The sequence below is a fragment of the Dipodomys merriami genome, unplaced genomic scaffold (assembly GCF_024711535.1).
Source record: "Dipodomys merriami isolate MVZ:Mamm:240054 unplaced genomic scaffold, mDipMer1.0.p SCAF_15, whole genome shotgun sequence".
NCBI classification, from domain to species: domain Eukaryota; kingdom Metazoa; phylum Chordata; class Mammalia; order Rodentia; family Heteromyidae; genus Dipodomys; species Dipodomys merriami.
The window spans coordinates 32715176-32726253 of NW_027202826.1; positions in this window are offsets into that span (position 1 = coordinate 32715176).

Below are 11078 nucleotides of genomic sequence, written 5' to 3' on the forward strand. Positions count from 1 at the left end.
CAGCCCCCAGGGAGTCAGGGAGGGCTTTTGTGCCAAGGAGTTCAGGGTTTGCATGGCCAACGTTCATTAGTCCTGATTCATTTATTTGATCACTTTCCCCCTCTTGGAAAAGCTAGAGGCTGCTGAAGCTCAGACTTAAAAGAATTAAAGGTGAGATGGAGAGTGAAAATCTACTGCGTGCTTTGAGGATGCCTTAAAGCGGAGGGGCGGGGGGGGGGCGATGTAGGGGGAGAGCGGGGCGGGGAGGGGCAGGAGACACACCAGGTGGAGACACACCAGAGTAGCTGGTGTGCACTTACAAGACGTTCCACGGCTCAAGTGGTAGAGCACCAGCCTTGAGCAAGAAAAGGGAGGGAGAGAGGGAGGGAGGGAGAGAAGGAAGGAAGGAAGGAAAGAAGGAAGGAAGGAAGGAAGGAAGGAAGGAAGGAAGGAAAAAAGGAAGGAAGGAAGAAAGAAAGAAAGAAAGAAAGAAAGAAAGAAAGAAAGAAAGAAAGAAAGAAAGGAAGGAAGGAAGGAAGGAAGGAAGGAAGGAAGGAAGGAAGAAAGAAAGAAAGAAAGAAAGAAAGAAAGAAAGAAAGAAAGGAAGGAAGGAAGGAAGGAGGAAGGGAGAAAGGAAGACAAGCTGTAGTTTTCTCCACTGGACAGGCCCTTAAGCCGAGCTTTAAGAACAGAACACCATTTCCAGGCAGGTGTGGTTTTAGACTGCTTTTCAGCTCAGCACTCAGAAGGTCTAGGCAAAAAGATCACAAGTTTGAGGCCAGCCTGGGCTATATAGCAAGACTGGCTCAAAAGACTCAAAGAAATAAACAAACATATCTTAAAAGTTATATTGGACAAAGTTTTCCAATAGAGATTTGGAATTCAGTTTCTTTTAAGAAGACAGAAGAAAAAGGAAAGTATTGAAATAGACGATGAGACTCTTAGTGTGCTTCACTAATACCACCCATGGTTTATATGGCCAAACTTGGAAAGAAATCTGGTTTATTGATGTGCCTGCCAATCATTTTTTTGTCACTATGACAAAATGCCTGAGACAAATCAAGTTAAAAAAGAAAAAGGTTTCTTTCGGCTGGAGCTAACTCAAAATGACTCACCAAGACTGGCAAATTATTTCAAGCCCAGAGTTAGCAACAAAGATAATAAATGCTCAGAACTCCATCACTTCCTGATTGTTTTGCTACATTTCACCCTTATCCATACACATCATGTACAGCTCTGCCCTTCTCTTACAGCTGTTTGCTGCTGCACATCTCTTCCCAGCTATGTTCAGTGATGGCATGCAGTCGCTTGAACCAGACCAGGGCCCAGTTGGACCCATAGAAGCGAACAACTGCTCTAAATCAGGACCAGCAGCCCCAACTGTTAAACACTCCCCAGAATGCCACAGTCTGTAGGGCTAAAAGAAAACAGTAAAATCTTTTTTTTTTTTCCAAGACCAGGATTCAGGCTCACTGATGATTGCTTTTGCTTATTGGCTGCTTCTCTACCACCTGAGCCACACCTCCATCCCTAAAAAGGCTGGTTATGTTCTCTCTTTCTTCCTTTTTCTTCTTTTTTGTAACATCTTGTATAAATTTAACAGGGTGATTCTTCTTTTCTGAGTTCCTAAAATTTATACATTTCCACTCTGTGTGACATGTGTTCCCCTCAGTAGAACTCTTCATTCTATGCCATCTTGGCAAGAGAACAGATTCTAGTGTCTCATTATGGAAACTATCCGGATGGCATCGTGCTTCTGAGATAGCATGGGAAGGAGGGCAGGAAGAGCCTTGCCAGAGACCAAACAAATGTTCTTGAATCTGGGACCCTGAAACATGGGTACCAATAGCCCCTCAAAAGATATTTGGAAGGCTGAGCACCAGTGGCTCAGGTCTGTAATCCTAGCTACTCAGGAAGCTGAGATATGAAGGTCATAGTTCAAAGCTAGACAGGGCAGAAAAGTCCATGATAGGGGGGGAGGCTGGGAAGGGATGTAAAGGGGAAACAAAGGAGGAGGCTGCAATGCTTGATAAGAATTGTACGCATTATCCTGCCCATGTAATTGTAACCCCTCTGTACAGTATGTTCACAAATAAAATAAAATGAAAAAAAAAGTCCATGATACTCTTATCTCTAATAAACTTCCAAAAGGTTGGAAATAGAGTTGTGGTTCAAGTGGTAGAGTGCTAGACTTGAGCAAAACTGCTCAGGGGTGTGACACCCAGGCCCTGAGTTCAAGCTCCAGAACAGACACAAGAATCAATAAATATAGGAAAATATGAAAAGAAAATGCATAGGTTTGTTTTTTGGTTTTGTTTTGCTTAAGGCTATACTTTACCACTTGAGTCGTATTTCCACTTCCATCTTTTTGATAGTTATTAGATATAAGGGTCTCATGGACTTTCCTTCCCAACCTGGCTTTGAACTGCTAACCTCAGATCTGGTCCTGCATAGGTAGGATTGCAGGTGTAGTCCTTGTGACGTAATGGCTCACTGGTATCCAGTCACATCATTCATGTCACTCTGCCAGCCTTACTTCTTCCCCTTGCTTGTCTTTTATCAACAAGTTCAAAGCCATGTTCATTTCTTTTTCTTTTTCTTTTTTTTTTTTTGGAGGGGGTAGGGGTCCGGTCATGGGGCCTGAACTCTGGGCCTGAGCGCTGTCCCTCAGCTCTTCAGCTTAAGGCTAGCACTCTACCACTTGAGCCACAGTGGCACTTCTGGCTTTTTTTCTTTTTGCTTATGTGGTGCTGAGGAATCAAACCCAGGGCCTCAGGCATGCAAGGCAAGCACTCTATCACTGAGCCACCTTCCCAGCCCTAGCCATGTTCATTTCTAGGAGCTACAAACTGGATTTCTATGGAATCCCCTTTATTTACATTCTTTATACCCCTAAATCATATAATGAGAATGAGAAAACCTGTGAGAACATTCACTGATAGAGAAAAGGGAATTGTTCTATCCTGTGAGAACGTTCACTGATAGAGAAAAGGAAATTGTTCTACTTGAGAGTATCATGTAAAATCACTTAACAGGGCCAGGCACTGGTGGCTCACACCTGTAATCCTAGCTATTCAGGAGGCTGAAATCTGAGGATGGAGACTTGGAGCCGGCCCAGCAGAAAAATCTGTGGGACTCTTATCTCCAATTAATCACCAAAAAGCTAGAAGTGAAGCTGTGGTTCAAGTCATAGACCAGTGGCATTAAGCAAAAAAAATGCTAAGGGACAGTGACTAGGCTCTGAGTTCAAGCCCCAGGACTGGCACAATTTTTGTAATCACTAATAATTATAAGAATATCCCCCCCAACAATAGAACGTTTTCCTCTTCTTCCATCCATCTCAAAAAGAGAATGACTCCAAAAGTTAGTCAATGCTTACAAAATGCTGTTCTTTGGGAAATAAGTGAAATTGATGAATATGCTGCTGAAGTAACAGGTGACTATTTATGATTTCCAGCAAGAAGAAAAGGAGGAAGGAAGGAAAGAGGAGGAATCTAAGGGCAAAATTTCTCTGTGGGTATGTGGGTTCTCCTCCTCTGTGGGTAGTCTTTGAAATCCAGAATTCATCACTAAGAATAGTTTCATGAAAAATGCTTTGAGTTTCTGTTCCTGGTTTAGCACATCTTCAGCACCACAGAAGACACACTAAATCCATCTGTTACTAAAAAAGAAGAATATTAAGAGGCAGATTGTAATTAGGGCCAAACACTATTTCTTTAATTTAGTCTCTAGTAGGGGAGAAACAACCATGGAAAGAGCCAACGTGACTGGCACAGTTGACACTTAGTGAAGTCTATGTCATGTAGCAAAAAGAAGCTGAGCACTGGGTTTGGAGGGGTGGCTCAGGTGGTAGAGCACCAGTCAGTCGCAGTCTCAAATTTCAAAGAAAGAAAGAAAGAAAGAAAAGAATCTGAGTACTGCTCAGTGATATATCTTTTTTCTCTTTTTTCATTTTTCTCTTTTTTGGGTGCAGGTAATGGAGCTTGAATTCAGGGTCTGGATTCTGGCTTTTTTTTTTTTGCTCAAGATTGGTGCTCTACCATTCAAATGACAGTTCTACTTCTGGTTTTGTAGAGTAACTAATTGGAGATGAGAGTCTCCTGGACTTTCCTGCCTGGGCTGGCTTTGAACTGAGATCCTCAGATCTCACCTCTTGAGTAGCTTGGATTATAGGCGTGTGCAACAATACCTGACTATATGCTTTCTTTTGATGGATCTGAACACCTAAAAAGACGATTGGCACCATAGAAACAACAGACTTTAAAGCATTTCTTACAATAATTCAAAGAATATGTTTTATCTATTCATTTTCTTTATAACCTATGAAACAATATAAAAATATGATCAAGGTGTTGGTGAGCTTGATGGTATTTGTGTAACTCCCACTTTCCTGTGTGGGGAGGGAGGGTGGGCCCAGATGAACTAACTAAATGACAATAATAACTATTCAATAACAATAGCAAGGCTTGACATCTAAAGAACATCTGTTTCTAGTTAGCTGATAGCTCTGTGTGAGCTCCATAGTCATAAACTCTTCCTATGCTGTGTGGGTAAGCTGGTGACCCATGGTTTGTACTGCCCATTGTGAAGAATTAGATTTCTTGGCCAGGCACCAGTGGCTCATGCCTGTAATCCTACCTACTCAAGAAGCTGAGATCCAAGATTGCAATGTGAAGCCAACTTGGATAGCAATCCAGTTAATCAGCAAGAAACTGGAAGCTGTGGTAGAGTCATTTTTCACTGGGGAGATGAATTCCCAACTCATTATACAATGCTCAGCACCTGCTTCCTACATATTCTATAGTTTCCATGTTTGCCTCTATGTGTGTATGTCAAGTGAAAAGAGCTTTTACAAGAAGAAAATAGGTACCAGTTTCAACATCGTGCTGAAGCCTGAGTTATATTTACCAATGTTATTTTTCCTCTTCAAAATTTCTTCTGATTTTCTAATGTGGTGGAAAGAGTTTCTGATACGGTTGGAAACTTAAGAAGCATAGGTTCTAAATATTCCCTGTTAACATAAGCCACATACCATTCTGTCTTTCTGGGCACCGGTAGCTCTGCCTATAATCCTAGCTACTGAGGAGGTTGAGATATGAGGATCAAGGTTCAAAGCCAGGCCAGGCAGAAAACTCTGTGAAATTCTAATCTCTAACCAGAAAAAAAACCCAGAAGTGGAGCTGTGGTTCAGGTGATAGAGCACTAGCCTTGAGGGGTAAAAAAATCTAAGGAACAGTGCCCAGGCCATGAGTTCAAGTCTCAGAACTGGCACGTGCACGTACACACACACACATATTGAGTGTGTCTTTAAATTCTCTTCACTTTTATTCCCTAAATGAGAACTTGCCCATAATTATCTCTGTACCCCTCCAGTTCCAATTTTCTAATGATTTATCATTCTCCTTGCCAAATCTAGGGGTGGTAGAGGAGAAGGCTATCTGGATGAATTGCTCCCAGCTGTCAAGATAATAGGGTAGACTTGGAACTCATAGTATCTTCTTTTAGGAAGCAATTTTCTCCAGGAAGGGCCTGGGACATACTCACAGGAAGAGGTTAGTTCATCACTGTCCACCAAAGCCAGATCCAATACCTTTTACCCCAAGTAAGTGGAGTATTCACACACAACTTGCACACCTGTTCTCCCATTGAACCACTGCAGAGCACATGGGCAGCAAAGATGGCGCTGAGAGGGAGTAGATTGGGCAGAGCCCAAGTCACCTTACGTTCAGTGCGTAACCAGCCCGTGAAGGCTTAGGTGCATGTTACGGTGTGACCTTGACAGTGATTGGTTCCTCTTCCTCCCCTGCCATGCTACCCGCTCTTTTTGGCTTTAAAAAGGGCTGCTCTGTTAATAAAACGAGTTTTCTACCTGCTGGATTTGGCTCCCAGCTGTGTCTGATTGTCTCCCGGGCTGAGGGAGGCTGGGGAACGGGCAAGCGCTGCACTTACCTTTCCTCGGACCCCGTCCGTCTTTCATGGGACAGACAAAGACCCAACAAACCATCACAAAGCCAGACTGGGCTCACCTTGGCTTTACATGAGAGGAATCTTTGTGAATATATTTGAAGGTTGTACAGAGCTCCTGTAGTCACTCTCCTTTCCATCTTTTCTTCTCCAACAAAATTACAGTACTGGTAGCTCATGCCTATAATTCTAGCTACTCAGGAGGCTAAGATCTGAAGATCCTGATTTGATGCCAGCCCAGGTAGGAAAGTCCATGACATTCTTATCTATAATGAACTTCCAGGAGTGAAGCTCTTGCTCAAGTGGTAGAAGGCTAGCAAACAAACAAACAAAAAACTCAGAGACAGCACCCAGGTCCTGAATTCAAGCCCTCTCTCTCTCTCTTTCTCTTACACACACACACACACACACACACACACACACACACACACACACATACACACACACACAATTATGACATCTCCACATCTCCCTTAGTTTAGTTACCCAGGTTTATACCCTGAGCAGGCTGCTGCTACCTGTAGGCTTGTCTGATTCTCCACATCTGGTGGATGTTGCCCACAAGGAACCCTTCTATGATATTCACACTCCCTGATGAAGTCCTAAGACTGGTGCCACACACCTGTAATCCTAGCTACTCATGAGATTGAAATCTGAGGACTGTGGTTTATTTCTAATTAACCAGAAAAAAGCTAGAAGTGGAGGAGTTGCTCAAGCAGTAGAGCACTAATGATTAGTAAAACCCCAAGCAACAGTACATGGTCCTGAGTTCAAGCCCAAAAGCACACGAAAAACATATCCTAGTAGGAAAGGGTATAAGAAAGACAGCTGTGTCATTGTACTCTCTGAGCCAAGCTGCTGAGGACAGGGCAATCATCGTGTGCCTGTATGATGTATTCAGATTAAATAGAAAAATATGGTACAGACTTATGACGGGAGATTTCTATACTGTCACCACTCTAAGAAAAAGGCTCTTATTTATATTCAGCCAAATTTGAGCCAAAATTCATCTCATCTTGCAGATTCCCTTTTACACACTAAAAATATTAACAGCATATTTTTGCTATCAGGCAGTAGGCAATCTGCAATTTTGTCTCTTCTTTAAAATATCAATCATTTTCCAACAGTATTATGAAGCTAGTATATTTGATGTTGCTTGGTATTCATGCATTTCGAATGAGATTTGCATATTTACCCTGCCGAGGAAATAATTTGACAACCTTCACTCTCAGATTCAACACCAGCAGAATTTTAATGGGAAGGGCAATTAGTTTGCCTGCCAGTCTATGATAAACTCTTGTAATCAGATATGTAAAATAACTCATGTTTTATGACAGCATGTATCTAAAACTTATTGCTATGATTTTTTTAAGACTATGAATCTGACTTACAAAATAAGCCTGTGCTGGGCACCAGTGGATCACCCCTATAATCCCAGCTACTCAGGAGGCTGAGATCTGAGGATTGTGGTTTCAAAGCCAGCCTGGGCAGGAAAAGCCGTGAAACTCGTATCTCCAATTAATCACCAGAAAAACAAAGTGGTGCTGTGGCTCAAGTGGTAGAGTACTTGTATTGAGCTGAAGAGCTGAGAAACAGTGCCCAGCCCCAGAGTTCAAGCCCCATGACCAACCAAACAAACAAACAAAAAAGAAGTCTTGCAATGATACCAAAATTATATCTTCAGTTATTGAAAGACAAACAGGATAAAATAACACTAAGTTTTTTCTGTGAACTGGCAATGATCACCTTTCTCTTGAATTTTCTAAAGGAAATATAAGCATTTAAATTTAACTCTGAAGATATAACTTTGTCAAAATGTTGATATTTGTGACTATGGATATCGAGCATTAAAATTAAATATTCCTTGAGCTGGTCACTGGTAGCTCATATCTGAAACCCTAGTTACTCAGGAGGCTGAGCTCTGAAGATCCAGGTTCAATGCTAGTCCAATGGGAAAGTTGGTGAAATTCTTATCTTCAAAGAGCCAGAAATAGAAGTATGGCTCAAGAGGTAAAGCACCAACCCCAAGTGGAAAAAATTAGAGGAGAGCAGGGAGCCTTCAGTTCAAGCCTCAATACCAGAAAACACACACACACACACACACACACACACACACACACAACTTTTAACAAAAATAATAAAATTAAAGGGCCTTATTCGCATTAATACTTAACAACCTGTCATTTCTGAGCAGTGGCTGGTAAACATGACTGACTGGTGTGTGGCTCTGAACTACAGCAGCGTCTACCATGCACAGGTACAGCAATGTGTCACAGGAAAGAAGTTACAAGTTGTTTCAGGCTGGAGGGTAACATTTTAACAAGGCCCATTTGGCAAGGAGGTACTGTGACAGGGTCCCAGGGACTCATGCCTGTAATCCTAGCTACCCAGGAGGCTCAGATCTGAGGATCACAGTTCAAAGCCTGCCCTGGCACAAAAGCCTGTGAGGTTCTTATTTCCAATTAATCACCAGAAAATCCCGCAGTGGATCTCTGGCTCAAGTGGTAAAGCACTAGCCTTGAGCACAAAACTCAGGGACAGTGCTCTGCCCCTGAGTTCAAGCCCCAGTACACACACACACACACACACACACACACACACACACACACACACACACACACACACTCCTGCTGTTCTGAAATATGGGGAGCCTTGCCTCTCTGTCTCAACCTCCCACCTGGACTCCTAGCCCACCAGGGGCCCTTCTTGGCTTCTTAGAAATTCCATCCCTGCCTGCCTTGTACCCAGTGGCTCAGTGATTTCCTCTGTCGGTGATTTCCTGTTTCCTATTTTCTGTTTCACCAGTTTCAGACTCAGCCACGCCCTGCCTGAAAAGCCACTTTCTGGAGTGTAGCTTTTGCTTGCCACTCTGGTGGAGACTCGTTAGCACTGTTCTCTTTACTTCTTGGGCTCCCCATCCACCCACAATCCTTCTTGCGTGGCAGCTCAAAAAATGTCTTGGCACTGCTCTTACAGCTACCAAGGGGCCATCTCCCCCATGTGGGTTCTGACACTGCACTTGGCTGCCAAAGGCTGTGCTAACTCCAGCTGTTCCCTCTATTTCTCCTGAGCAATGTGACACCCACAGAGAGGCATGCAGGGAGACAGAACTGGGCCCAGGAGAGTCTGCCCCTGGACTCCCTGGAAAGCTCTGAAGTAGCCAGATGCCCAGCCAAGTAGCTACATATGTGTCATGGAACCCAGGGCTCAAAAAAGAACACAAAGCAGGGGGAAATCCTGCTACACTATTACATTCATTAGTGTAAATTATATATATGTGCATGTGTGTATCATTTTAATTTTCAAACTTTCTTATTTAAGTAGTTGTACAAAAGAGTTGCCATTTAACAAAGCAGGTTATGAATACAGTGCATCCTAATTAACGTCACTTTGTTCAACCTTCTCCCCCACCCCTTCCCTCACTTTTCTTAATTTTTAGAATGTATATTGAAATGTTTGCCATTTAACAAAGCAGTTGATGAATTCATGGCTCCTGGTCAATGTCACTTTGGTATTCTCACTCCCCGGCTACCCACCGCTTTCCTGACTTTTCTTCATTTTTGTGGTATACGCAATGAATTCTTAATGGCATTCTTCCTCCTCCCCACCTTCGTTCATCTACTCTTCTCCCATTGGCCTCACTTCCCCTCTTGCAGGTACCCAGTTCCTGGTTCTGATTTTGTTGGGCTTTAGCCTAGTCTTTCTTTAAAAATTACACTATTTGTGCTCTCCAAAGAGTCTATTACACTTCATTCATTCATTTGTAATTACTTGTATAACACCCTGTGTATTAAAGGTTTATGGGCACATTCTAGTTGTCACAAACAAGAAATGATGTAAGCTTTGTTTCTCTGGGTCTGGCTTACTTCAACTAATATAATTATATATTATATATTACATCTATTTACATAATATATATGTATTTCTCAGTACTTATTGCTATACATTTTATTTGTCTGTTTGTTCATTCATTCACTCATTTATTCTATTTTTGGCTAGCACTGGGATCTGGGCTGAGAGCTTCACCCCTGCTCATCTTGGCTAACTTGCTTAGCTGGAACGCTATCATTTGAGCCACACATCCAGCCTGGCTATTTGTTGGTCATTTTGGAGATGAGTCTCACGGACTTTTCTACCTAGGCTGGCTTCAAATAGGGAACCTCTGAATCTCAGCCACCTGAGTAGTTAGGATTACAGATGTGAGCCACTGACACTGTTTACATTTATTTTTAGGCACTCTAAATCTTACTTCCCTTCAGGATAAAAATCAAGTGTTGCTATTTAAAACTACCCCATTAGCCAGACACCAGTGGCTCACAATTTTAATCCTAGCTACGCAGAGGTCTGAGGTCTGAGGATTGCAATTTGAAACCAGCCCTAGCAGGAATGTCCATGTGACTTTTTCTCCAATTAAGCAGCAAAAACCTGAAAGTGTTGGGCACTAGTGCTCATGCCTATAAATCTAGCCACTCAAGAGGCTGAGATCTTGGTTCAAAGTCAGCCCATGGAGGAAAGTTCATTAGATTCTTTTTTTGGGGGGGGGAGGGTCCGATCATGGGGCCTTAACTCTGGACCTGGGTGCTGTCCCTCAGCTCTTCAGCTCAAGGCTAGTGCTCTACCACTGAGCCACAGCGCCACTTCCGGCTTTTTTTTCTTTTTGCTTATGTGGTGCTGGGGAATCCAACCCAGGGCCTCATGAATGCAAGACAAGCACTCTACCACTGAGCCACCTTCCCAGCCCGTTCATTAGATTCTTATCTCCAATTAACCACAGAAAACCTGAAGTGGCACTGTGGTTTAAAGTGGTAGAGCACTAGCCTTGACCTGAAGATCTCAGGGATGGTGCCCAGGCCCAGAGTTCAAGCCCCACAACCAACAGACAACAACAAAAAAAAGCTGAAAGTAGAGCTGTGTTTCCTTCAGTAGAGCGCTAGCCTTAATTGAAAAGGCCCAGGGACAGTGCCAAAGCCCAGAGTTCAAGCCGCAGGACTGGCACAAAATATAAACAAACAAACAAAAACTACGCCACTACAAATATACACACTGATTATCTCTGTGGAAACCAGTTGTAAATTGAGTTCCCAAAGACAGATAATCAAAACATTGAAAACCTGGATGTGCTGTAAAAGCTTGTG